This window comes from Triturus cristatus, chromosome 4_1, assembly GCF_964204655.1.
Source record: "Triturus cristatus chromosome 4_1, aTriCri1.1, whole genome shotgun sequence".
NCBI classification, from domain to species: Eukaryota; Metazoa; Chordata; class Amphibia; order Caudata; family Salamandridae; genus Triturus; species Triturus cristatus.
Genome location: NC_140585.1, coordinates 294,999,051 through 295,026,827, shown reverse-complemented (window position 1 = coordinate 295,026,827; position 27,777 = coordinate 294,999,051). Strand labels below are relative to the sequence as shown.

The 27,777-nt window shown below is 44.5% G+C and overlaps 8 non-coding genes across 8 annotated transcripts; all 8 read right to left on the bottom strand.

The window, feature by feature from the left end:
• Positions 1-10: 10 nt before the first annotated feature.
• On the bottom strand, positions 11-310 carry LOC146854651 (signal recognition particle RNA). The gene has a single exon (XR_014981557.1).
• Positions 311-3,718: 3,408 nt separating this feature from the next.
• On the bottom strand, positions 3,719-4,018 carry LOC146854650 (signal recognition particle RNA). The gene has a single exon (XR_014959186.1).
• Positions 4,019-7,426: 3,408 nt separating this feature from the next.
• Positions 7,427-7,726, bottom strand: LOC146854649 (signal recognition particle RNA). The gene has a single exon (XR_014981556.1).
• Positions 7,727-11,134: 3,408 nt separating this feature from the next.
• LOC146854648 (signal recognition particle RNA) lies at positions 11,135-11,434 on the bottom strand. Its single transcript, XR_014981555.1, has one exon.
• Positions 11,435-14,842: 3,408 nt separating this feature from the next.
• Positions 14,843-15,142, bottom strand: LOC146854647 (signal recognition particle RNA). The gene has a single exon (XR_014959185.1).
• Positions 15,143-18,550: 3,408 nt separating this feature from the next.
• Positions 18,551-18,850, bottom strand: LOC146854646 (signal recognition particle RNA). The gene has a single exon (XR_014981554.1).
• Positions 18,851-22,257: 3,407 nt separating this feature from the next.
• Positions 22,258-22,557, bottom strand: LOC146854645 (signal recognition particle RNA). Its single transcript, XR_014981652.1, has one exon.
• A 3,408-nt stretch (positions 22,558-25,965) lies between these two features.
• LOC146854644 (signal recognition particle RNA) lies at positions 25,966-26,265 on the bottom strand. The gene has a single exon (XR_014959248.1).
• Between the last annotated feature and the right edge of the window lie 1,512 nt (positions 26,266-27,777).

Genomic DNA, 27,777 nt, shown 5'->3' with positions numbered 1-27,777 from the left:
AGTCAAAAAAGAGAGGCTAGGTCTCACTATTTTGCTCAGGCTGTTTAACACGTACTGCTCACAGGTGCTGTCCTGCTACCAATGGGCATGGAAGCTTTGGCCTGCTCTGTTTCCAGCCTGGGTCGGTGCACCTCTCGTTACACAACCTGAAATTCTAGAGCTCCCTCTAGAACATCATATTGATGCCCAATGCAGCATGGACACCTGATCAACACAGCTGAGTGCAGCCCAGAACCCCTGAGTTCAAGCAATCCACAAGCCTCTGCCTCCCAAGTAACTAGGACAACAGGCACACGCCACCTTGCCCGGCAAACACTGCAGCTGTCCTAATGATGAAATGCATTCCATAAGTAAGGATAATGATAAAGTAAGGTGGAATGAATTGATGGTTTACCAACCATGTTTCAAGAAAATCAATTTCACTATCCTTCAAAGAAAGGAAAAAAATGTCTTATCAAGAAGCAGTGTGAATATGGGAATGGCCTTTAAAAAAGATGTGGAGTTTCCTAAAGTAAAAAAGAGGGTTGAACTGATTGAAGGGAGAGAGGAAGTAGGGTCGGAAAGATTGTGACGGGGAAGTGAATACAACATAAATACTAGTATTTAGAGAGTGAGAGACAGGTAGAGGGACAGAAGGGAAAGGAGAGTGAGAGTGAGAGAGAAGAGCCAGGTTAGGGCTGAGTTTCTCTTTATCTGCCAGTGACTCCCTATAGAAGCTTGCTGGCACAATTTAGGCTGTCCTGTAGGCATCCCTTGTTATGCCGAGCCAGCCAATATTGAGAAAAATAGCATGGGTCACAATGATGGAACTCGTCTGCAACTTCGGAAGTTTTAAAGTGGTATGGAGTGGGAGGGCTAGAAGAGTTACCATAAAGAATGAATACACGTCATTCTGTTCTCTAGCCTCAACAGCTGCAAGAGGGGAACTCCTGCTGGCCAAGAAGACCTATGTCAGTTCAGCTTGAACAGGTGAAAGCATGCCTGATTCTGCAAAGGTATGAGATTACACTTTTGCCTCAGAGGTGGTCAGGGGCTATTGCACATTAGGAAACCGTTTATTGAGGTCCAGTTGGATTACTCTATCTTCTACCACCTCAAAATCAGCTGCTCATGCAGTGTTCTATACCGATGAGCTATTTTGGTCCTCCCTGCCCCTTCCAGCTAGTGGGTCTCCTGACTAGGGAAAGTGATTCGAACAGATTTGCATATCTTTTCATAGGAGACTTCTTGACCTATTTTATACTGTGCCAAATCAAGGTAGATTGAGTAATGATCTTGACAGACCTATATTGGAGAACTGCAGTGTGAGAAAGTGGCTCTGTATATACTGTTCCCAAATAGGTACAGGGTGTACAGAGTCCACAGTCCCCAGAGGTTTGGCAGAGGCTAAAGTTAGATATAACCTTACTCTCTAAAGTGGTAGCTTGGTCGAGCAGTAAGGCAGTATCAGAGGACAGTGTAAAGCATTTGTTGCACACACTCAGTCAGCAAATGGTCTCACACACTCAATAACTGAACTCTAGGCCAATGGTTTATCTACAAAAAAATATATGCTTGTTTTATTTTAGAACCAACAATAGGTATTAAAATATACTTTCTCAGAATGAGATGCTTTATATAAATACGTTTGCAACATGCAATTGAGTTTTGTAGAAAGTTACAAGTGGTTGCAATAGGCAACAACATTTTAAACACAATAATGCATTGAGCTCAATGGAAGTTTCAAGTTATTTGCAACAGATTACTTTTAGGATTACTTTTGGATTTCCAGGACTGGATCCTAGATTCAGTCCTGGGTCAGTACTTGGAATCAAGTGATAAAAGTTGACTTAATTACTGTGATGATTTTTAGACAATATTTTGCTATTTTAAAAGTTGACAGAAAATATTTCATAGAAAACAGTCTAAGATTCCCTATGGCAGAAAATTCAAGTTGCAGGTATAGTATGTTCTCGTTACTTTTGTAATCCAGTACTGGGTGCCTAGACTCAGTACTGGGACCTTTATCCAAAACAGGTAAGTAATTACGTTTTCAGAAATTATACGATTTTTAAAGAATATTTAAAGTTTGCAGAAATTGACACTTAGAAGAAATTTCACAGAAAAACAGTCAATGATTTCCTACGGGAGAAAATTGGGTTACTGGTAAGTACAGTTGTAAGTATTTTTCAGAGTCAGTGCTGGGCACCAAGATCCAGCACTGGGAGCTCACCTAATAGCAGGTGAGTATTTTCGTTTTCGTTACTCGGCTGATTTTTGGTGAATATTTTAAGTTTTGAAAAGTCCACACTTGGAAGAAATTTCAGGAAAAACCAGTCAATGTTACCCTATGGAGAAGATTGAGTTATCGGTTTAAAGGTAAGTACTCGACTGGCAGAGTTAAGGTTCTGGGCATAGACCCAGGCGTCTCCCAGGGTCAGGTAGGTACAGTTGGTTCACCCTCAGCGGCACAAGGGCGGCCGGGTGCAGAGAGAGTTAGGCCCAATGTTATCCTATGAGAGGTAGGGGGGCCTTGGTTGGTGGCTGCTGACTAGCAGGCCACGTGGCTGTGGGAGCTGGGCTCCTGGTCACTTATCCAGGGCAAGTGGGGAAGTAGATAGATGTAGAGGTTGCACTGCCAGGGCCACTCGGACGGCTGGGTGCAGGGTGCTTTTGAGCATTCGGGCGCTCAATTGATTTGAATGGGAAATCTCTGGTTTAGAAAAAGACTGGAAGCTCGGGGACGAAGATTCTTCAGGTGCCACCACCACTTCGAGAGGTAAGTTGGGTAGTTGGAGGATAGGTAGGTACCCCGGGATTGGGCACAGGGGGCCGCGGAGCGCCGGGTGCAGGGGTACCTTTTAGTGTCGGGAAATCTTACTCTCTGTTGATCGCGGTTGGGGGGGCACCTGGTTCTGAGGCTGCAGGCTTCTTCAGGAGTGTCGAAGGAGGTCCTTGGGTGCCGGACTCAGGGTCACAGTCGCCGTGGGGTCGTCCTTGTGGTCTTTGTTCACTCTGGCACAGGCCAGGCTTGGTGGGTGCAGAGTGTGAAGGGTTCGCGGTTCCGGGCTGCTGCCAGGGATTAGAAGTAGATTTGAGTAGAGCCTCTACTCATGGGAGTCCCAGGGGTTTAGAGTCAAAAGGTAGCCAGGTCCTCCAGGGTTTGTGAGGTTGCTGGCCACAAGAGATGCCGGGTTGGAGCAGGAGCAGGTTCGAGGGTCGACAGGCCAGAGGCTCCAACGTTTGGGAGTTGCACAGCCCTCAGTCTTTTCATGTTTCGCTCAAAGAGTGAAGGGCCCTGTAATTTCTCCTTCTCATTCACATATGAAAAGAATGAGGGCTAATCAAAAAATGAATTAGAGCTGGACGTAGAAATGCAGCAGAAGGGCCAGCAAGCGCATTTCTAAGTTGCTCTATGAAGGATGCTTTTGTACTTGACAGGTCAGTTTAATCCTACAGGTGCTCTAAAAGGAAGAATGCATTTGAGTCATCCTTGCTGAAAATCACACAGCCATTTATTCTAGGTTGCACTGAGTTTTCAGTCCTCTCCGCCTGCTAGCTTGTTGTTGCAATATGTCTCAATTCTGGAGAATTGTCTGCTATGCTGAAATGCGTGGCCCAGTTCAAATGTTCATCATATTTCCTGGAAAAATATCAAAAGGAAAACAAAGATTTGGTTTTGGGAAAATAATTTATTACACCTTGTAAAAATCAAAACTTTCACATTTGAGTCAAAAAAGAGAGGCTAGGTCTCACTATTTTGCTCAGGCTGTTTAACACGTACTGCTCACAGGTGCTGTCCTGCTACCAATGGGCATGGAAGCTTTGGCCTGCTCTGTTTCCAGCCTGGGTCGGTGCACCTCTCGTTACACAACCTGAAATTCTAGAGCTCCCTCTAGAACACCATATTGATGCCCAATGCAGCATGGACACCTGATCAACACAGCTGAGTGCAGCCCAGAACCCCTGAGCTCAAGCAATCCACAAGCCTCTGCCTCCCAAGTAACTAGGACAACAGGCACACGCCACCTTGCCCGGCAAACACTGCAGCTGTCCTAATGATGAAATGCATTCCATAAGTAAGGATAATGATAAAGTAAGGTGGAATGAATTGATGGTTTACCAACCATGTTTCAAGAAAATCAATTTCACTATCCTTCAAAGAAAGGAAAAAAATGTCTTATCAAGAAGCAGTGTGAATATGGGAATGGCCTTTAAAAAAGATGTGGAGTTTCCTAAAGTAAAAAAGAGGGTTGAACTGATTGAAGGGAGAGAGGAAGTAGGGTCGGAAAGATTGTGACGGGGAAGTGAATACAACATAAATACTAGTATTTAGAGAGTGAGAGACAGGTAGAGGGACAGAAGGGAAAGGAGAGTGAGAGTGAGAGAGAAGAGCCAGGTTAGGGCTGAGTTTCTCTTTATCTGCCAGTGACTCCCTATAGAAGCTTGCTGGCACAATTTAGGCTGTCCTGTAGGCATCCCTTGTTATGCCGAGCCAGCCAATATTGAGAAAAATAGCATGGGTCACAATGATGGAACTCGTCTGCAACTTCGGAAGTTTTAAAGTGGTATGGAGTGGGAGGGCTAGAAGAGTTACCATAAAGAATGAATACACGTCATTCTGTTCTCTAGCCTCAACAGCTGCAAGAGGGGAACTCCTGCTGGCCAAGAAGACCTATGTCAGTTCAGCTTGAACAGGTGAAAGCATGCCTGATTCTGCAAAGGTATGAGATTACACTTTTGCGTCAGAGGTGGTCAGGGGCTATTGCACATTAGGAAACCGTTTATTGAGGTCCAGTTGGATTACTCTATCTTCTACCACCTCAAAATCAGCTGCTCATGCAGTGTTCTATACCGATGAGCTATTTTGGTCCTCCCTGCCCCTTCCAGCTAGTGGGTCCCCTGACTAGGGAAAGTGATTCGAACAGATTTGCATATCTTTTCATAGGAGACTTCTTGACTTATTTTATACTGTGCCAAATCAAGGTAGATTGAGTAATGATCTTGACAGACCTATATTGGAGAACTGCAGTGTGAGAAAGTGGCTCTGTATATACTGTTCCCAAATAGGTACAGGGTGTACAGAGTCCACAATCCCCAGAGGTTTGGCAGAGGCTAAAGTTAGATATAACCTTACTCTCTAAAGTGGTAGCTTGGTCGAGCAGTAAGGCAGTATCAGAGGACAGTGTAAAGCATTTGTTGCACACACTCAGTCAGCAAATGGTCTCACACACTCAATAACTGAACTCTAGGCCAATGGTTTATCTACAAAAAATATATGCTTGTTTTATTTTAGAACCAACAATAGGTTTTAAAATATACTTTCTCAGAATGAGATGCTTTATATAAATACTTTTGCAATATGCAATTGACTTTTGTAGAAAGTTACAAGTGGTTGCAATAGGCAACAAAATTTTAAACACAATAATGCATTGAGCTCAATGGAAGTTTCAAGTTATTTGCAACAGATTACTTTTAGGATTACTTTTGCATTTCCAGGACTGGATCCTAGATTCAGTCCTGGGTCAGTACTTGGAATCAAGTGATAAAAGTCGACTTAATTACTGTGATGATTTTTAGACAATATTTTGCTATTTTAAAAGTTGACAGAAAATATTTCATAGAAAACAGTCTAAGATTCCCTATGGCAGAAAATTCAAGTTGCAGGTATAGTATGTTCTCGTTACTTTTGTAATCCAGTACTGGGTGCCTAGACTCAGTACTGGGACCTTTATCCAAAACAGGTAAGTAATTACGTTTTCAGAAATTATACGATTTTTAAAGAATATTTAAAGTTTGCAGAAAATTGACACTTAGAAGAAATTTCACAGAAAAACAGTCAATGATTTCCTACGGGAGAAAATTGGGTTACTGGTAAGTACAGTTGTAAGTATTTTTCAGAGTCAGTGCTGGGCACCAAGATCCAGCACTGGGAGCTCACCTAATAGCAGGTGAGTATTTTCGTTTTCGTTACTCGGCTGATTTTTGGTGAATATTTTAAGTTTTGAAAAGTCCACACTTGGAAGAAATTTCAGGAAAAACCAGTCAATGTTACCCTGTGGAGAAGATTGAGTTATCGGTTTAAAGGTAAGTACTCGACTGGCAGAGTTAAGGTTCTGGGCATAGACTCAGGCGTCTCCCAGGGTCAGGTAGGTACAGTTGGTTCACCCTCAGCGGCACAAGGGCGGCCGGGTGCAGAGAGAGTTAGGCCCAATGTTATCCTATGAGAGGTAGGGGGGCCTTGGTTGGTGGCTGCTGACTAGCAGGCCACGTGGCTGTGGGAGCTGGGCTCCTGGTCACTTATCCAGGGCAAGTGGGGAAGTAGATAGATGTAGAGGTTGCACTGCCAGGGCCACTCGGACGGCTGGGTGCAGGGTGCTTTTGAGCATTCGGGCGCTCAATTGATTTGAATGGGAAATCTCTGGTTTAGAAAAAGACTGCAAGCTCGGGGACGAAGATTCTTCAGGTGCCACCACCACTTCGAGAGGTAAGTTGGGTAGTTGGAGGATAGGTAGGTACCCCGGGATTGGGCACAGGGGGCCGCGGAGCGCCGGGTGCAGGGGTACCTTTTGGTGTCGGGAAATCTTACCCTCTGTTGATCGCGGTTGGGGGGGTACCTGGTTCTGAGGCTGCAGGCTTCTTCAGGAGTGTCGAGGGAGGTCCTTGGGTGCCGGACTCGGGGTCACAGTCGCCGTGGGGTCGTCCTTGTGGTCTTTGTTCACTCTGGCACAGGCTAGGCTTGGTGGGTGCAGAGTGTGAAGGGTTCGCGGTTCCGGGCTGCTGCCAGGGATTAGAAGTAGATTTGAGTAGAGCCTCTACTCATGGGAGTCCCAGGGGTTTAGAGTCAAAAGGTAGCCAGGTCCTCCAGGGTTTGTGAGGTTGCTGGCCACAAGAGATGCCGGGTTGGAGCAGGAGCAGGTTCGAGGGTCGACAGGCCAGAGGCTCCAACGTTTGGGAGTTGCACAGCCCTCAGTCTTTTCATGTTTCGCTCAAAGAGTGAAGGGCCCTGTAATTTCTCCTTCTCATTCACATATGAAAAGAATGAGGGCTAATCAAAAAATGAATTAGAGCTGGACGTAGAAATGCAGCAGAAGGGCCAGCAAGCGCATTTCTAAGTTGCTCTATGAAGGATGCTTTTGTACTTGACAGATCAGTTTAATCCTACAGGTGCTCTAAAAGGAAGAATGCATTTGAGTCATCCTTGCTGAAAATCACACAGCCATTTATTCTAGGTTGCACTGAGTTTTCAGTCCTCTCCGCCTGCTAGCTTGTTGTTGCAATATGTCTCAATTCTGGAGAATTGTCTGCTATGCTGAAATGCGTGGCCCAGTTCAAATGTTCATCATATTTCCTGGAAAAATATCAAAAGGAAAACAAAGATTTGGTTTTGGGAAAATAATTTATTACACCTTGTAAAAATCAAAACTTTCACATTTGAGTCAAAAAAGAGAGGCTAGGTCTCACTATTTTGCTCAGGCTGTTTAACACGTACTGCTCACAGGTGCTGTCCTGCTACCAATGGGCATGGAAGCTTTGGCCTGCTCTGTTTCCAGCCTGGGTCGGTGCACCTCTCGTTACACAACCTGAAATTCTAGAGCTCCCTCTAGAACATCATATTGATGCCCAATGCAGCATGGACACCTGATCAACACAGCTGAGTGCAGCCCAGAACCCCTGAGTTCAAGCAATCCACAAGCCTCTGCCTCCCAAGTAACTAGGACAACAGGCACACGCCACCTTGCCCGGCAAACACTGCAGCTGTCCTAATGATGAAATGCATTCCATAAGTAAGGATAATGATAAAGTAAGGTGGAATGAATTGATGGTTTACCAACCATGTTTCAAGAAAATCAATTTCACTATCCTTCAAAGAAAGGAAAAAAATGTCTTATCAAGAAGAAGTGTGAATATGGGAATGGCCTTTAAAAAAGATGTGGAGTTTCCTAAAGTAAAAAAGAGGGTTGAACTGATTGAAGGGAGAGAGGAAGTAGGGTCGGAAAGATTGTGACGGGGAAGTGAATACAACATAAATACTAGTATTTAGAGAGTGAGAGACAGGTAGAGGAACAGAAGGGAAAGGAGAGTGAGAGTGAGAGAGAAGAGCCAGGTTAGGGCTGAGTTTCTCTTTATCTGCCAGTGACTCCCTGTAGAAGCTTGCTGGCACAATTTAGGCTGTCCTGTAGGCATCCCTTGTTATGCCGAGCCAGCCAATATTGAGAAAAATAGCATGGGTCACAATGATGGAACTCGTCTGCAACTTCGGAAGTTTTAAAGTGGTATGGAGTGGGAGGGCTAGAAGAGTTACCATAAAGAATGAATACACGTCATTCTGTTCTCTAGCCTCAACAGCTGCAAGAGGGGAACTCCTGCTGGCCAAGAAGACCTATGTCAGTTCAGCTTGAACAGGTGAAAGCATGCCTGATTCTGCAAAGGTATGAGATTACACTTTTGCCTCAGAGGTGGTCAGGGGCTATTGCACATTAGGAAACCGTTTATTGAGGTCCAGTTGGATTACTCTATCTTCTACCACCTCAAAATCAGCTGCTCATGCAGTGTTCTATACCGATGAGCTATTTTGGTCCTCCCTGCCCCTTCCAGCTAGTGGGTCTCCTGACTAGGGAAAGTGATTCGAACAGATTTGCATATCTTTTCATAGGAGACTTCTTGACCTATTTTATACTGTGCCAAATCAAGGTAGATTGAGTAATGATCTTGACAGACCTATATTGGAGAACTGCAGTGTGAGAAAGTGGCTCTGTATATACTGTTCCCAAATAGGTACAGGGTGTACAGAGTCCACAGTCCCCAGAGGTTTGGCAGAGGCTAAAGTTAGATATAACCTTACTCTCTAAAGTGGTAGCTTGGTCGAGCAGTAAGGCAGTATCAGAGGACAGTGTAAAGCATTTGTTGCACACACTCAGTCAGCAAATGGTCTCACACACTCAATAACTGAACTCTAGGCCAATGGTTTATCTACAAAAAAATATATGCTTGTTTTATTTTAGAACCAACAATAGGTATTAAAATATACTTTCTCAGAATGAGATGCTTTATATAAATACGTTTGCAACATGCAATTGAGTTTTGTAGAAAGTTACAAGTGGTTGCAATAGGCAACAACATTTTAAACACAATAATGCATTGAGCTCAATGGAAGTTTCAAGTTATTTGCAACAGATTACTTTTAGGATTACTTTTGGATTTCCAGGACTGGATCCTAGATTCAGTCCTGGGTCAGTACTTGGAATCAAGTGATAAAAGTTGACTTAATTACTGTGATGATTTTTAGACAATATTTTGCTATTTTAAAAGTTGACAGAAAATATTTCATAGAAAACAGTCTAAGATTCCCTATGGCAGAAAATTCAAGTTGCAGGTATAGTATGTTCTCGTTACTTTTGTAATCCAGTACTGGGTGCCTAGACTCAGTACTGGGACCTTTATCCAAAACAGGTAAGTAATTACGTTTTCAGAAATTATACGATTTTTAAAGAATATTTAAAGTTTGCAGAAATTGACACTTAGAAGAAATTTCACAGAAAAACAGTCAATGATTTCCTACGGGAGAAAATTGGGTTACTGGTAAGTACAGTTGTAAGTATTTTTCAGAGTCAGTGCTGGGCACCAAGATCCAGCACTGGGAGCTCACCTAATAGCAGGTGAGTATTTTCGTTTTCGTTACTCGGCTGATTTTTGGTGAATATTTTAAGTTTTGAAAAGTCCACACTTGGAAGAAATTTCAGGAAAAACCAGTCAATGTTACCCTATGGAGAAGATTGAGTTATCGGTTTAAAGGTAAGTACTCGACTGGCAGAGTTAAGGTTCTGGGCATAGACCCAGGCGTCTCCCAGGGTCAGGTAGGTACAGTTGGTTCACCCTCAGCGGCACAAGGGCGGCCGGGTGCAGAGAGAGTTAGGCCCAATGTTATCCTATGAGAGGTAGGGGGGCCTTGGTTGGTGGCTGCTGACTAGCAGGCCACGTGGCTGTGGGAGCTGGGCTCCTGGTCACTTATCCAGGGCAAGTGGGGAAGTAGATAGATGTAGAGGTTGCACTGCCAGGGCCACTCGGACGGCTGGGTGCAGGGTGCTTTTGAGCATTCGGGCGCTCAATTGATTTGAATGGGAAATCTCTGGTTTAGAAAAAGACTGCAAGCTCGGGGACGAAGATTCTTCAGGTGCCACCACCACTTCGAGAGGTAAGTTGGGTAGTTGGAGGATAGGTAGGTACCCCGGGATTGGGCACAGGGGGCCGCGGAGCGCCGGGTGCAGGGGTACCTTTTGGTGTCGGGAAATCTTACCCTCTGTTGATCGCGGTTGGGGGGGTACCTGGTTCTGAGGCTGCAGGCTTCTTCAGGAGTGTCGAGGGAGGTCCTTGGGTGCCGGACTCGGGGTCACAGTCGCCGTGGGGTCGTCCTTGTGGTCTTTGTTCACTCTGGCACAGGCTAGGCTTGGTGGGTGCAGAGTGTGAAGGGTTCGCGGTTCCGGGCTGCTGCCAGGGATTAGAAGTAGATTTTAGTAGAGCCTCTACTCATGGGAGTCCCAGGGGTTTAGAGTCAAAAGGTAGCCAGGTCCTCCAGGGTTTGTGAGGTTGCTGGCCACAAGAGATGCCGGGTTGGAGCAGGAGCAGGTTCGAGGGTCGACAGGCCAGAGGCTCCAACGTTTGGGAGTTGCACAGCCCTCAGTCTTTTCATGTTTCGCTCAAAGAGTGAAGGGCCCTGTAATTTCTCCTTCTCATTCACATATGAAAAGAATGAGGGCTAATCAAAAAATGAATTAGAGCTGGACGTAGAAATGCAGCAGAAGGGCCAGCAAGCGCATTTCTAAGTTGCTCTATGAAGGATGCTTTTGTACTTGACAGATCAGTTTAATCCTACAGGTGCTCTAAAAGGAAGAATGCATTTGAGTCATCCTTGCTGAAAATCACACAGCCATTTATTCTAGGTTGCACTGAGTTTTCAGTCCTCTCCGCCTGCTAGCTTGTTGTTGCAATATGTCTCAATTCTGGAGAATTGTCTGCTATGCTGAAATGCGTGGCCCAGTTCAAATGTTCATCATATTTCCTGGAAAAATATCAAAAGGAAAACAAAGATTTGGTTTTGGGAAAATAATTTATTACACCTTGTAAAAATCAAAACTTTCACATTTGAGTCAAAAAAGAGAGGCTAGGTCTCACTATTTTGCTCAGGCTGTTTAACACGTACTGCTCACAGGTGCTGTCCTGCTACCAATGGGCATGGAAGCTTTGGCCTGCTCTGTTTCCAGCCTGGGTCGGTGCACCTCTCGTTACACAACCTGAAATTCTAGAGCTCCCTCTAGAACATCATATTGATGCCCAATGCAGCATGGACACCTGATCAACACAGCTGAGTGCAGCCCAGAACCCCTGAGTTCAAGCAATCCACAAGCCTCTGCCTCCCAAGTAACTAGGACAACAGGCACACGCCACCTTGCCCGGCAAACACTGCAGCTGTCCTAATGATGAAATGCATTCCATAAGTAAGGATAATGATAAAGTAAGGTGGAATGAATTGATGGTTTACCAACCATGTTTCAAGAAAATCAATTTCACTATCCTTCAAAGAAAGGAAAAAAATGTCTTATCAAGAAGCAGTGTGAATATGGGAATGGCCTTTAAAAAAGATGTGGAGTTTCCTAAAGTAAAAAAGAGGGTTGAACTGATTGAAGGGAGAGAGGAAGTAGGGTCGGAAAGATTGTGACGGGGAAGTGAATACAACATAAATACTAGTATTTAGAGAGTGAGAGACAGGTAGAGGAACAGAAGGGAAAGGAGAGTGAGAGTGAGAGAGAAGAGCCAGGTTAGGGCTGAGTTTCTCTTTATCTGCCAGTGACTCCCTGTAGAAGCTTGCTGGCACAATTTAGGCTGTCCTGTAGGCATCCCTTGTTATGCCGAGCCAGCCAATATTGAGAAAAATAGCATGGGTCACAATGATGGAACTCGTCTGCAACTTCGGAAGTTTTAAAGTGGTATGGAGTGGGAGGGCTAGAAGAGTTACCATAAAGAATGAATACACGTCATTCTGTTCTCTAGCCTCAACAGCTGCAAGAGGGGAACTCCTGCTGGCCAAGAAGACCTATGTCAGTTCAGCTTGAACAGGTGAAAGCATGCCTGATTCTGCAAAGGTATGAGATTACACTTTTGCCTCAGAGGTGGTCAGGGGCTATTGCACATTAGGAAACCGTTTATTGAGGTCCAGTTGGATTACTCTATCTTCTACCACCTCAAAATCAGCTGCTCATGCAGTGTTCTATACCGATGAGCTATTTTGGTCCTCCCTGCCCCTTCCAGCTAGTGGGTCTCCTGACTAGGGAAAGTGATTCGAACAGATTTGCATATCTTTTCATAGGAGACTTCTTGACCTATTTTATACTGTGCCAAATCAAGGTAGATTGAGTAATGATCTTGACAGACCTATATTGGAGAACTGCAGTGTGAGAAAGTGGCTCTGTATATACTGTTCCCAAATAGGTACAGGGTGTACAGAGTCCACAGTCCCCAGAGGTTTGGCAGAGGCTAAAGTTAGATATAACCTTACTCTCTAAAGTGGTAGCTTGGTCGAGCAGTAAGGCAGTATCAGAGGACAGTGTAAAGCATTTGTTGCACACACTCAGTCAGCAAATGGTCTCACACACTCAATAACTGAACTCTAGGCCAATGGTTTATCTACAAAAAAATATATGCTTGTTTTATTTTAGAACCAACAATAGGTATTAAAATATACTTTCTCAGAATGAGATGCTTTATATAAATACGTTTGCAACATGCAATTGAGTTTTGTAGAAAGTTACAAGTGGTTGCAATAGGCAACAACATTTTAAACACAATAATGCATTGAGCTCAATGGAAGTTTCAAGTTATTTGCAACAGATTACTTTTAGGATTACTTTTGGATTTCCAGGACTGGATCCTAGATTCAGTCCTGGGTCAGTACTTGGAATCAAGTGATAAAAGTTGACTTAATTACTGTGATGATTTTTAGACAATATTTTGCTATTTTAAAAGTTGACAGAAAATATTTCATAGAAAACAGTCTAAGATTCCCTATGGCAGAAAATTCAAGTTGCAGGTATAGTATGTTCTCGTTACTTTTGTAATCCAGTACTGGGTGCCTAGACTCAGTACTGGGACCTTTATCCAAAACAGGTAAGTAATTACGTTTTCAGAAATTATACGATTTTTAAAGAATATTTAAAGTTTGCAGAAATTGACACTTAGAAGAAATTTCACAGAAAAACAGTCAATGATTTCCTACGGGAGAAAATTGGGTTACTGGTAAGTACAGTTGTAAGTATTTTTCAGAGTCAGTGCTGGGCACCAAGATCCAGCACTGGGAGCTCACCTAATAGCAGGTGAGTATTTTCGTTTTCGTTACTCGGCTGATTTTTGGTGAATATTTTAAGTTTTGAAAAGTCCACACTTGGAAGAAATTTCAGGAAAAACCAGTCAATGTTACCCTATGGAGAAGATTGAGTTATCGGTTTAAAGGTAAGTACTCGACTGGCAGAGTTAAGGTTCTGGGCATAGACCCAGGCGTCTCCCAGGGTCAGGTAGGTACAGTTGGTTCACCCTCAGCGGCACAAGGGCGGCCGGGTGCAGAGAGAGTTAGGCCCAATGTTATCCTATGAGAGGTAGGGGGGCCTTGGTTGGTGGCTGCTGACTAGCAGGCCACGTGGCTGTGGGAGCTGGGCTCCTGGTCACTTATCCAGGGCAAGTGGGGAAGTAGATAGATGTAGAGGTTGCACTGCCAGGGCCACTCGGACGGCTGGGTGCAGGGTGCTTTTGAGCATTCGGGCGCTCAATTGATTTGAATGGGAAATCTCTGGTTTAGAAAAAGACTGGAAGCTCGGGGACGAAGATTCTTCAGGTGCCACCACCACTTCGAGAGGTAAGTTGGGTAGTTGGAGGATAGGTAGGTACCCCGGGATTGGGCACAGGGGGCCGCGGAGCGCCGGGTGCAGGGGTACCTTTTAGTGTCGGGAAATCTTACTCTCTGTTGATCGCGGTTGGGGGGGCACCTGGTTCTGAGGCTGCAGGCTTCTTCAGGAGTGTCGAAGGAGGTCCTTGGGTGCCGGACTCGGGGTCACAGTCGCCGTGGGGTCGTCCTTGTGGTCTTTGTTCACTCTGGCACAGGCCAGGCTTGGTGGGTGCAGAGTGTGAAGGGTTCGCGGTTCCGGGCTGCTGCCAGGGATTAGAAGTAGATTTGAGTAGAGCCTCTACTCATGGGAGTCCCAGGGGTTTAGAGTCAAAAGGTAGCCAGGTCCTCCAGGGTTTGTGAGGTTGCTGGCCACAAGAGATGCCGGGTTGGAGCAGGAGCAGGTTCGAGGGTCGACAGGCCAGAGGCTCCAACGTTTGGGAGTTGCACAGCCCTCAGTCTTTTCATGTTTCGCTCAAAGAGTGAAGGGCCCTGTAATTTCTCCTTCTCATTCACATATGAAAAGAATGAGGGCTAATCAAAAAATGAATTAGAGCTGGACGTAGAAATGCAGCAGAAGGGCCAGCAAGCGCATTTCTAAGTTGCTCTATGAAGGATGCTTTTGTACTTGACAGGTCAGTTTAATCCTACAGGTGCTCTAAAAGGAAGAATGCATTTGAGTCATCCTTGCTGAAAATCACACAGCCATTTATTCTAGGTTGCACTGAGTTTTCAGTCCTCTCCGCCTGCTAGCTTGTTGTTGCAATATGTCTCAATTCTGGAGAATTGTCTGCTATGCTGAAATGCGTGGCCCAGTTCAAATGTTCATCATATTTCCTGAAAAAATATCAAAAGGAAAACAAAGATTTGGTTTTGGGAAAATAATTTATTACACCTTGTAAAAATCAAAACTTTCACATTTGAGTCAAAAAAGAGAGGCTAGGTCTCACTATTTTGCTCAGGCTGTTTAACACGTACTGCTCACAGGTGCTGTCCTGCTACCAATGGGCATGGAAGCTTTGGCCTGCTCTGTTTCCAGCCTGGGTCGGTGCACCTCTCGTTACACAACCTGAAATTCTAGAGCTCCCTCTAGAACACCATATTGATGCCCAATGCAGCATGGACACCTGATCAACACAGCTGAGTGCAGCCCAGAACCCCTGAGCTCAAGCAATCCACAAGCCTCTGCCTCCCAAGTAACTAGGACAACAGGCACACGCCACCTTGCCCGGCAAACACTGCAGCTGTCCTAATGATGAAATGCATTCCATAAGTAAGGATAATGATAAAGTAAGGTGGAATGAATTGATGGTTTACCAACCATGTTTCAAGAAAATCAATTTCACTATCCTTCAAAGAAAGGAAAAAAATGTCTTATCAAGAAGCAGTGTGAATATGGGAATGGCCTTTAAAAAAGATGTGGAGTTTCCTAAAGTAAAAAAGAGGGTTGAACTGATTGAAGGGAGAGAGGAAGTAGGGTCGGAAAGATTGTGACGGGGAAGTGAATACAACATAAATACTAGTATTTAGAGAGTGAGAGACAGGTAGAGGGACAGAAGGGAAAGGAGAGTGAGAGTGAGAGAGAAGAGCCAGGTTAGGGCTGAGTTTCTCTTTATCTGCCAGTGACTCCCTATAGAAGCTTGCTGGCACAATTTAGGCTGTCCTGTAGGCATCCCTTGTTATGCCGAGCCAGCCAATATTGAGAAAAATAGCATGGGTCACAATGATGGAACTCGTCTGCAACTTCGGAAGTTTTAAAGTGGTATGGAGTGGGAGGGCTAGAAGAGTTACCATAAAGAATGAATACACGTCATTCTGTTCTCTAGCCTCAACAGCTGCAAGAGGGGAACTCCTGCTGGCCAAGAAGACCTATGTCAGTTCAGCTTGAACAGGTGAAAGCATGCCTGATTCTGCAAAGGTATGAGATTACACTTTTGCGTCAGAGGTGGTCAGGGGCTATTGCACATTAGGAAACCGTTTATTGAGGTCCAGTTGGATTACTCTATCTTCTACCACCTCAAAATCAGCTGCTCATGCAGTGTTCTATACCGATGAGCTATTTTGGTCCTCCCTGCCCCTTCCAGCTAGTGGGTCCCCTGACTAGGGAAAGTGATTCGAACAGATTTGCATATCTTTTCATAGGAGACTTCTTGACTTATTTTATACTGTGCCAAATCAAGGTAGATTGAGTAATGATCTTGACAGACCTATATTGGAGAACTGCAGTGTGAGAAAGTGGCTCTGTATATACTGTTCCCAAATAGGTACAGGGTGTACAGAGTCCACAATCCCCAGAGGTTTGGCAGAGGCTAAAGTTAGATATAACCTTACTCTCTAAAGTGGTAGCTTGGTCGAGCAGTAAGGCAGTATCAGAGGACAGTGTAAAGCATTTGTTGCACACACTCAGTCAGCAAATGGTCTCACACACTCAATAACTGAACTCTAGGCCAATGGTTTATCTACAAAAAATATATGCTTGTTTTATTTTAGAACCAACAATAGGTTTTAAAATATACTTTCTCAGAATGAGATGCTTTATATAAATACTTTTGCAATATGCAATTGACTTTTGTAGAAAGTTACAAGTGGTTGCAATAGGCAACAAAATTTTAAACACAATAATGCATTGAGCTCAATGGAAGTTTCAAGTTATTTGCAACAGATTACTTTTAGGATTACTTTTGCATTTCCAGGACTGGATCCTAGATTCAGTCCTGGGTCAGTACTTGGAATCAAGTGATAAAAGTCGACTTAATTACTGTGATGATTTTTAGACAATATTTTGCTATTTTAAAAGTTGACAGAAAATATTTCATAGAAAACAGTCTAAGATTCCCTATGGCAGAAAATTCAAGTTGCAGGTATAGTATGTTCTCGTTACTTTTGTAATCCAGTACTGGGTGCCTAGACTCAGTACTGGGACCTTTATCCAAAACAGGTAAGTAATTACGTTTTCAGAAATTATACGATTTTTAAAGAATATTTAAAGTTTGCAGAAAATTGACACTTAGAAGAAATTTCACAGAAAAACAGTCAATGATTTCCTACGGGAGAAAATTGGGTTACTGGTAAGTACAGTTGTAAGTATTTTTCAGAGTCAGTGCTGGGCACCAAGATCCAGCACTGGGAGCTCACCTAATAGCAGGTGAGTATTTTCGTTTTCGTTACTCGGCTGATTTTTGGTGAATATTTTAAGTTTTGAAAAGTCCACACTTGGAAGAAATTTCAGGAAAAACCAGTCAATGTTACCCTGTGGAGAAGATTGAGTTATCGGTTTAAAGGTAAGTACTCGACTGGCAGAGTTAAGGTTCTGGGCATAGACTCAGGCGTCTCCCAGGGTCAGGTAGGTACAGTTGGTTCACCCTCAGCGGCACAAGGGCGGCCGGGTGCAGAGAGAGTTAGGCCCTATGTTATCCTATGAGAGGTAGGGGGGCCTTGGTTGGTGGCTGCTGACTAGCAGGCCACGTGGCTGTGGGAGCTGGGCTCCTGGTCACTTATCCAGGGCAAGTGGGGAAGTAGATAGATGTAGAGGTTGCACTGCCAGGGCCACTCGGACGGCTGGGTGCAGGGTGCTTTTGAGCATTCGGGCGCTCAATTGATTTGAATGGGAAATCTCTGGTTTAGAAAAAGACTGCAAGCTCGGGGACGAAGATTCTTCAGGTGCCACCACCACTTCGAGAGGTAAGTTGGGTAGTTGGAGGATAGGTAGGTACCCCGGGATTGGGCACAGGGGGCCGCGGAGCGCCGGGTGCAGGGGTACCTTTTGGTGTCGGGAAATCTTACCCTCTGTTGATCGCGGTTGGGGGGGCACCTGGTTCTGAGGCTGCAGGCTTCTTCAGGAGTGTCGAGGGAGGTCCTTGGGTGCCGGACTCGGGGTCACAGTCGCCGTGGGGTCGTCCTTGTGGTCTTTGTTCACTCTGGCACAGGCTAGGCTTGGTGGGTGCAGAGTGTGAAGGGTTCGCGGTTCCGGGCTGCTGCCAGGGATTAGAAGTAGATTTGAGTAGAGCCTCTACTCATGGGAGTCCCAGGGGTTTAGAGTCAAAAGGTAGCCAGGTCCTCCAGGGTTTGTGAGGTTGCTGGCCACAATAGATGCCGGGTTGGAGCAGGAGCAGGTTCGAGGGTCGACAGGCCAGAGGCTCCAACGTTTGGGAGTTGCACAGCCCTCAGTCTTTTCATGTTTCGCTCAAAGAGTGAAGGGCCCTGTAATTTCTCCTTCTCATTCACATATGAAAAGAATGAGGGCTAATCAAAAAATGAATTAGAGCTGGACGTAGAAATGCAGCAGAAGGGCCAGCAAGCGCATTTCTAAGTTGCTCTATGAAGGATGCTTTTGTACTTGACAGATCAGTTTAATCCTACAGGTGCTCTAAAAGGAAGAATGCATTTGAGTCATCCTTGCTGAAAATCACACAGCCATTTATTCTAGGTTGCACTGAGTTTTCAGTCCTCTCCGCCTGCTAGCTTGTTGTTGCAATATGTCTCAATTCTGGAGAATTGTCTGCTATGCTGAAATGCGTGGCCCAGTTCAAATGTTCATCATATTTCCTGGAAAAATATCAAAAGGAAAACAAAGATTTGGTTTTGGGAAAATAATTTATTACACCTTGTAAAAATCAAAACTTTCACATTTGAGTCAAAAAAGAGAGGCTAGGTCTCACTATTTTGCTCAGGCTGTTTAACACGTACTGCTCACAGGTGCTGTCCTGCTACCAATGGGCATGGAAGCTTTGGCCTGCTCTGTTTCCAGCCTGGGTCGGTGCACCTCTCGTTACACAACCTGAAATTCTAGAGCTCCCTCTAGAACATCATATTGATGCCCAATGCAGCATGGACACCTGATCAACACAGCTGAGTGCAGCCCAGAACCCCTGAGTTCAAGCAATCCACAAGCCTCTGCCTCCCAAGTAACTAGGACAACAGGCACACGCCACCTTGCCCGGCAAACACTGCAGCTGTCCTAATGATGAAATGCATTCCATAAGTAAGGATAATGATAAAGTAAGGTGGAATGAATTGATGGTTTACCAACCATGTTTCAAGAAAATCAATTTCACTATCCTTCAAAGAAAGGAAAAAAATGTCTTATCAAGAAGCAGTGTGAATATGGGAATGGCCTTTAAAAAAGATGTGGAGTTTCCTAAAGTAAAAAAGAGGGTTGAACTGATTGAAGGGAGAGAGGAAGTAGGGTCGGAAAGATTGTGACGGGGAAGTGAATACAACATAAATACTAGTATTTAGAGAGTGAGAGACAGGTAGAGGAACAGAAGGGAAAGGAGAGTGAGAGTGAGAGAGAAGAGCCAGGTTAGGGCTGAGTTTCTCTTTATCTGCCAGTGACTCCCTGTAGAAGCTTGCTGGCACAATTTAGGCTGTCCTGTAGGCATCCCTTGTTATGCCGAGCCAGCCAATATTGAGAAAAATAGCATGGGTCACAATGATGGAACTCGTCTGCAACTTCGGAAGTTTTAAAGTGGTATGGAGTGGGAGGGCTAGAAGAGTTACCATAAAGAATGAATACACGTCATTCTGTTCTCTAGCCTCAACAGCTGCAAGAGGGGAACTCCTGCTGGCCAAGAAGACCTATGTCAGTTCAGCTTGAACAGGTGAAAGCATGCCTGATTCTGCAAAGGTATGAGATTACACTTTTGCCTCAGAGGTGGTCAGGGGCTATTGCACATTAGGAAACCGTTTATTGAGGTCCAGTTGGATTACTCTATCTTCTACCACCTCAAAATCAGCTGCTCATGCAGTGTTCTATACCGATGAGCTATTTTGGTCCTCCCTGCCCCTTCCAGCTAGTGGGTCCCCTGACTAGGGAAAGTGATTCGAACAGATTTGCATATCTTTTCATAGGAGACTTCTTGACTTATTTTATACTGTGCCAAATCAAGGTAGATTGAGTAATGATCTTGACAGACCTATATTGGAGAACTGCAGTGTGAGAAAGTGGCTCTGTATATACTGTTCCCAAATAGGTACAGGGTGTACAGAGTCCACAGTCCCCAGAGGTTTGGCAGAGGCTAAAGTTAGATATAACCTTACTCTCTAAAGTGGTAGCTTGGTCGAGCAGTAAGGCAGTATCAGAGGACAGTGTAAAGCATTTGTTGCACACACTCAGTCAGCAAATGGTCTCACACACTCAATAACTGAACTCTAGGCCAATGGTTTATCTACAAAAAATATATGCTTATTTTATTTTAGAACCAACAATAGTTATTAAAATATACTTTCTCAGAATGAGATGCTTTATATAAATACTTTTGCAATATGCAATTGACTTTTGTAGAAAGTTACAAGTGGTTGCAATAGGCAACACAATTTTAAACACAATAATGCATTGAGCTCAATGGAAGTTTCAAGTTATTTGCAACAGATTACTTTTAGGATTACTTTTGGATTTCCAGGACTGGATCCTAGATTCAGTCCTGGGTCAGTACTTGGAATCAAGTGATAAAAGTCGACTTAATTACTGTGATGATTTTTAGACAATATTTTGCTATTTTAAAAGTTGACAGAAAATATTTCATAGAAAACAGTCTAAGATTCCCTATGGCAGAAAATTCAAGTTGCAGGTATAGTATGTTCTCGTTACTTTTGTAATCCAGTACTGGGTGCCTAGACTCAGTACTGGGACCTTTATCCAAAACAGGTAAGTAATTACGTTTTCAGAAATTATACGATTTTTAAAGAATATTTAAAGTTTGCAGAAATTGACACTTAGAAGAAATTTCACAGAAAAACAGTCAATGATTTCCTACGGGAGAAAATTGGGTTACTGGTAAGTACAGTTGTAAGTATTTTTCAGAGTCAGTGCTGGGCACCAAGATCCAGCACTGGGAGCTCACCTAATAGCAGGTGAGTATTTTCGTTTTCGTTACTCGGCTGATTTTTGGTGAATATTTTAAGTTTTGAAAAGTCCACACTTGGAAGAAATTTCAGGAAAAACCAGTCAATGTTACCCTATGGAGAAGATTGAGTTATCGGTTTAAAGGTAAGTACTCGACTGGCAGAGTTAAGGTTCTGGGCATAGACTCAGGCGTCTCCCAGGGTCAGGTAGGTACAGTTGGTTCACCCTCAGCGGCACAAGGGCGGCCGGGTGCAGAGAGAGTTAGGCCCAATGTTATCCTATGAGAGGTAGGGGGGCCTTGGTTGGTGGCTGCTGACTAGCAGGCCACGTGGCTGTGGGAGCTGGGCTCCTGGTCACTTATCCAGGGTAAGTGGGGAAGTAGATAGATGTAGAGGTTGCACTGCCAGGGCCACTCGGACGGCTGGGTGCAGGGTGCTTTTGAGCATTCGGGCGCTCAATTGATTTGAATGGGAAATCACTGGTTTAGAAAAAGACTGCAAGCTCGGGGACGAAGATTCTTCAGGTGCCACCACCACTTCGAGAGGTAAGTTGGGTAGTTGGAGGATAGGTAGGTACCCCGGGATTGGGCACAGGGGGCCGCGGAGCGCCGGGTGCAGGGGTACCTTTTAGTGTCGGGAAATCTTACTCTCTGTTGATCGCGGTTGGGGGGGCACCTGGTTCTGAGGCTGCAGGCTTCTTCAGGAGTGCCGAAGGAGGTCCTTGGGTGCCGGACTCGGGGTCACAGTCGCCGTGGGGTCGTCCTTGTGGTCTTTGTTCACTCTGGCACAGGCCAGGCTTGGTGGGTGCAGAGTGTGAAGGGTTCGCGGTTCCGGGCTGCTGCCAGGGATTAGAAGTAGATTTGAGTAGAGCCTCTACTCATGGGAGTCCCAGGGGTTTAGAGTCAAAAGGTAGCCAGGTCCTCCAGGGTTTGTGAGGTTGCTGGCCACAAGAGATGCCGGGTTGGAGCAGGAGCAGGTTCAAGGGTCGACAGGCCAGAGGCTCCAACGTTTGGGAGTTGCACAGCCCTCAGTCTTTTCATGTTTCGCTCAAAGAGTGAAGGGCCCTGTAATTTCTCCTTCTCATTCACATATGAAAAGAATGAGGGCTAATCAAAAAATGAATTAGAGCTGGACGTAGAAATGCAGCAGAAGGGCCAGCAAGCGCATTTCTAAGTTGCTCTATGAAGGATGCTTTTGTACTTGACAGATCAGTTTAATCCTACAGGTGCTCTAAAAGGAAGAATGCATTTGAGTCATCCTTGCTGAAAATCACACAGCCATTTATTCTAGGTTGCACTGAGTTTTCAGTCCTCTCCGCCTGCTAGCTTGTTGTTGCAATATGTCTCAATTCTGGAGAATTGTCTGCTATGCTGAAATGCGTGGCCCAGTTCAAATGTTCATCATATTTCCTGGAAAAATATCAAAAGGAAAACAAAGATTTGGTTTTGGGAAAATAATTTATTACACCTTGTAAAAATCAAAACTTTCACATTTGAGTCAAAAAAGAGAGGCTAGGTCTCACTATTTTGCTCAGGCTGTTTAACACGTACTGCTCACAGGTGCTGTCCTGCTACCAATGGGCATGGAAGCTTTGGCCTGCTCTGTTTCCAGCCTGGGTCGGTGCACCTCTTGTTACACAACCTGAAAATCTAGGGCTCCCTCTAGAACACCATATTGATGCCCAATGCAGCATGGACACCTGATCAACACAGCTGAGTGCAGCCCAGAACCCCTGAGCTCAAGCAATCCACAAGCCTCTGCCTCTCAAGTAACTAGGACAACAGGCACACGCCACCTTGCCCGGCAAACACTGCAGCTGTCCTAATGATGAAATGCATTCCATAAGTAAGGATAATGATAAAGTAAGGTGGAATGAATTGATGGTTTACCAACCATGTTTCAAGAAAATCAATTTCACTATCCTTCAAAGAAAGGAAAAAAATGTCTTATCAAGAAGCAGTGTGAATATGGGAATGGCCTTTAAAAAAGATGTGGAGTCTCCTAAAGTAAAAAAGAGGGTTGAACTGATTGAAGGGAGAGAGGAAGTAGGGTCGGAAAGATTGTGACGGGGAAGTGAATACAACATAAATACTAGTATTTAGAGAGTGAGAGACAGGTAGAGGAACAGAAGGGAAAGGAGAGTGAGAGTGAGAGAGAAGAGCCAGGTTAGGGCTGAGTTTCTCTTTATCTGCCAGTGACTCCCTGTAGAAGCTTGCTGGCACAATTTAGGCTGTCCTGTAGGCATCCCTTGTTATGCCGAGCCAGCCAATATTGAGAAAAATAGCATGGGTCACAATGATGGAACTCGTCTGCAACTTCGGAAGTTTTAAAGTGGTATGGAGTGGGAGGGCTAGAAGAGTTACCATAAAGAATGAATACACGTCATTCTGTTCTCTAGCCTCAACAGCTGCAAGAGGGGAACTCCTGCTGGCCAAGAAGACCTATGTCAGTTCAGCTTGAACAGGTGAAAGCATGCCTGATTCTGCAAAGGTATGAGATTACACTTTTGCCTCAGAGGTGGTCAGGGGCTATTGCACATTAGGAAACCGTTTATTGAGGTCCAGTTGGATTACTCTATCTTCTACCACCTCAAAATCAGCTGCTCATGCAGTGTTCTATACCGATGAGCTATTTTGGTCCTCCCTGCCCCTTCCAGCTAGTGGGTCCCCTGACTAGGGAAAGTGATTCGAACAGATTTGCATATCTTTTCATAGGAGACTTCTTGACTTATTTTATACTGTGCCAAATCAAGGTAGATTGAGTAATGATCTTGACAGACCTATATTGGAGAACTGCAGTGTGAGAAAGTGGCTCTGTATATACTGTTCCCAAATAGGTACAGGGTGTACAGAGTCCACAGTCCCCAGAGGTTTGGCAGAGGCTAAAGTTAGATATAACCTTACTCTCTAAAGTGGTAGCTTGGTCGAGCAGTAAGGCAGTATCAGAGGACAGTGTAAAGCATTTGTTGCACACACTCAGTCAGCAAATGGTCTCACACACTCAATAACTGAACTCTAGGCCAATGGTTTATCTACAAAAAATATATGCTTGTTTTATTTTAGAACCAACAATAGTTATTAAAATATACTTTCTCAGAATGAGATGCTTTATATAAATACTTTTGCAATATGCAATTGACTTTTGTAGAAAGTTACAAGTGGTTGCAATAGGCAACAAAATTTTAAACACAATAATGCATTGAGCTCAATGGAAGTTTCAAGTTATTTGCAACAGATTACTTTTAGGATTACTTTTGGATTTCCAGGACTGGATCCTAGATTCAGTCCTGGGTCAGTACTTGGAATCAAGTGATAAAAGTCGACTTAATTACTGTGATGATTTTTAGACAATATTTTGCTATTTTAAAAGTTGACAGAAAATATTTCATAGAAAACAGTCTAAGATTCCCTATGGCAGAAAATTCAAGTTGCAGGTATAGTATGTTCTCGTTACTTTTGTAATCCAGTACTGGGTGCCTAGACTCAGTACTGGGACCTTTATCCAAAACAGGTAAGTAATTACGTTTTCAGAAATTATACGATTTTTAAAGAATATTTAAAGTTTGCAGAAATTGACACTTAGAAGAAATTTCACAGAAAAACAGTCAATGATTTCCTACGGGAGAAAATTGGGTTACTGGTAAGTACAGTTGTAAGTATTTTTCAGAGTCAGTGCTGGGCACCAAGATCCAGCACTGGGAGCTCACCTAATAGCAGGTGAGTATTTTCGTTTTCGTTACTCGGCTGATTTTTGGTGAATATTTTAAGTTTTGAAAAGTCCACACTTGGAAGAAATTTCAGGAAAAACCAGTCAATGTTACCCTATGGAGAAGATTGAGTTATCGGTTTAAAGGTAAGTACTCGACTGGCAGAGTTAAGGTTCTGGGCATAGACTCAGGCGTCTCCCAGGGTCAGGTAGGTACAGTTGGTTCACCCTCAGCGGCACAAGGGCGGCCGGGTGCAGAGAGAGTTAGGCCCAATGTTATCCTATGAGAGGTAGGGGGGCCTTGGTTGGTGGCTGCTGACTAGCAGGCCACGTGGCTGTGGGAGCTGGGCTCCTGGTCACTTATCCAGGGCAAGTGGGGAAGTAGATAGATGTAGAGGTTGCACTGCCAGGGCCACTCGGACGGCTGGGTGCAGGGTGCTTTTGAGCATTCGGGCGCTCAATTGATTTGAATGGGAAATCTCTGGTTTAGAAAAAGACTGCAAGCTCGGGGACGAAGATTCTTCAGGTGCCACCACCACTTCGAGAGGTAAGTTGGGTAGTTGGAGGATAGGTAGGTACCCCGGGATTGGGCACAGGGGGCCGCAGAGCGCCGGGTGCATGGGGTACCTTTTGGTGTCGGGAAATCTTACCCTCTGTTGATCGCGGTTGGGGGGGCACCTGGTTCTGAGGCTGCAGGCTTCTTCAGGAGTGTCGAGGGAGGTCCTTGGGTGCCGGACTCGGGGTCACAGTCGCCGTGGGGTCGTCCTTGTGGTCTTTGTTCACTCTGGCACAGGCCAGGCTTGGTAGGTGCAGAGTGTGAAGGGTTCGCGGTTCCGGGCTGCTGCCAGGGATTAGAAGTAGATTTGAGTAGAGCCTCTACTCATGGGAGTCCGAGGGGTTTAGAGTCAAAAGGTAGCCAGGTCCTCCAGGGTTTGTGAGGTTGCTGGCCATAAGAGATGCCGGGTTGGAGCAGGAGCAGGTTCGAGGGAAGACAGGCCAGAGGCTCCAACGTTTGGGAGTTGCACAGCCCTCAGTCTTTTCATGTTTCGCTCAAAGAGTGAAGGGCCCTGTAATTTCTCCTTCTCATTCACATATGAAAAGAATGAGGGCTAATCAAAAAATGAATTAGAGCTGGACGTAGAAATGCAGCAGAAGGGCCAGCAAGCGCATTTCTAAGTTGCTCTATGAAGGATGCTTTTGTACTTGACAGATCAGTTTAATCCTACAGGTGCTCTAAAAGGAAGAATGCATTTGAGTCATCCTTGCTGAAAATCACACAGCCATTTATTCTAGGTTGCACTGAGTTTTCAGTCCTCTCCGCCTGCTAGCTTGTTGTTGCAATATGTCTCAATTCTGGAGAATTGTCTGCTATGCTGAAATGCGTGGCCCAGTTCAAATGTTCATCATATTTCCTGGAAAAATATCAAAAGGAAAACAAAGATTTGGTTTTGGGAAAATAATTTATTACACCTTGTAAAAATCAAAACTTTCACATTTGAGTCAAAAAAGAGAGGCTAGGTCTCACTATTTTGCTCAGGCTGTTTAACACGTACTGCTCACAGGTGCTGTCCAGCTACCAATGGGCATGGAAGCTTTGGCCTGCTCTGTTTCCAGCCTGGGTCGGTGCACCTCTTGTTACACAACCTGAAATTCTAGAGCTCCCTCTAGAACACCATATTGATGCCCAATGCAGCATGGACACCTGATCAACACAGCTGAGTGCAGCCCAGAACCCCTGAGCTCAAGCAATCCACAAGCCTCTGCCTCCCAAGTAACTAGGACAACAGGCACACGCCACCTTGCCCGGCAAACACTGCAGCTGTCCTAATGATGAAATGCATTCCATAAGTAAGGATAATGATAAAGTAAGGTGGAATGAATTGATGGTTTACCAACCATGTTTCAAGAAAATCAATTTCACTATCCTTCAAAGAAAGGAAAAAAATGTCTTATCAAGAAGCAGTGTGAATATGGGAATGGCCTTTAAAAAAGATGTGGAGTTTCCTAAAGTAAAAAAGAGGGTTGAACTGATTGAAGGGAGAGAGGAAGTAGGGTCGGAAAGATTGTGACGGGGAAGTGAATACAACATAAATACTAGTATTTAGAGAGTGAGAGACAGGTAGAGGGACAGAAGGGAAAGGAGAGTGAGAGTGAGAGAGAAGAGCCAGGTTAGGGCTGAGTTTCTCTTTATCTGCCAGTGACTCCCTGTAGAAGCTTGCTGGCACAATTTAGGCTGTCCTGTAGGCATCCCTTGTTATGCCGAGCCAGCCAATATTGAGAAAAATAGCATGGGTCACAATGATGGAACTCGTCTGCAACTTCGGAAGTTTTAAAGTGGTATGGAGTGGGAGGGCTAGAAGAGTTACCATAAAGAATGAATACACGTCATTTTGTTCTCTAGCCTCAACAGCTGCAAGAGGGGAACTCCTGCTGGCCAAGAAGACCTATGTCAGTTCAGCTTGAACAGGTGAAAGCATGCCTGATTCTGCAAAGGTATGAGATTACACTTTTGCGTCAGAGGTGGTCAGGGGCTATTGCACATTAGGAAACCGTTTATTGAGGTCCAGTTGGATTACTCTATCTTCTACCACCTCAAAATCAGCTGCTCATGCAGTGTTCTATACCGATGAGCTATTTTGGTCCTCCCTGCCCCTTCCAGCTAGTGGGTCCCCTGACTAGGGAAAGTGATTCGAACAGATTTGCATATCTTTTCATAGGAGACTTCTTGACTTATTTTATACTGTGCCAAATCAAGGTAGATTGAGTAATGATCTTGACAGACCTATATTGGAGAACTGCCGTGTGAGAAAGTGGCTCTGTATATACTGTTCCCAAATAGGTACAGGGTGTACAGAGTCCACAGTCCCCAGAGGTTTGGCAGAGGCTAAAGTTAGATATAACCTTACTCTCTAAAGTGGTAGCTTGGTCGAGCAGTAAGGCAGTATCAGAGGACAGTGTAAAGCATTTGTTGCACACACTCAGTCAGCAAATGGTCTCACACACTCAATAACTGAACTCTAGGCCAATGGTTTATCTACAAAAAATATATGCTTGTTTTATTTTAGAACCAACAATAGGTATTAAAATATACTTTCTCAGAATGAGATGCTTTATATAAATACTTTTGCAATATGCAATTGACTTTTGTAGAAAGTTACAAGTGGTTGCAATAGGCAACAAAATTTTAAACACAATAATGCATTGAGCTCAATGGAAGTTTCAAGTTATTTGCAACAGATTACTTTTAGGATTACTTTTGGATTTCCAGGACTGGATCCTAGATTCAGTCCTGGGACAGTACTTGGAATCAAGTGATAAAA